The sequence below is a fragment of the Penaeus monodon genome, chromosome 34 (assembly GCF_015228065.2).
Source record: "Penaeus monodon isolate SGIC_2016 chromosome 34, NSTDA_Pmon_1, whole genome shotgun sequence".
Lineage (NCBI taxonomy): Eukaryota > Metazoa > Arthropoda > Malacostraca > Decapoda > Penaeidae > Penaeus > Penaeus monodon.
The window spans coordinates 6,235,162-6,235,391 of NC_051419.1; the positions used below are offsets into that span (position 1 = coordinate 6,235,162).

At 33.9% G+C, this 230-nt stretch overlaps 1 protein-coding gene and 1 long non-coding RNA gene across 2 annotated transcripts in view; one reads left to right on the plus strand and one right to left on the minus strand.

Moving 5' to 3' along the window:
* The window catches only part of LOC119594548 (transcription initiation factor TFIID subunit 10-like), a gene marked incomplete in the record, with an annotated part of 45,035 nt that overhangs the window by 17,439 nt on the left and 27,366 nt on the right, over positions 1-230 (minus strand).
* The window catches only part of LOC119594549, a 29,256-nt gene that overhangs the window by 8,550 nt on the left and 20,476 nt on the right, over positions 1-230 (plus strand). The window lies entirely within an intron of this gene.

The following is a 230-nucleotide window of genomic DNA, read 5'->3' on the forward strand; positions in this document are numbered from 1 at the left end:
AATCACATCACATCAATAGGTTTTCACTCACCATCGAAACATCACATCATCATAATTGCTACATAATAAATAAAATATCTATCCTGCACCACTACAGCTATCATCATCACATCACATAAAAATATCTTTCACCATAAGAACAAGACTACACAATATCGCAATGATCACCACACCATCATCATCATCATCATTTCAAGCAGTATAACCCTCACTATTACAGATTACGTTTC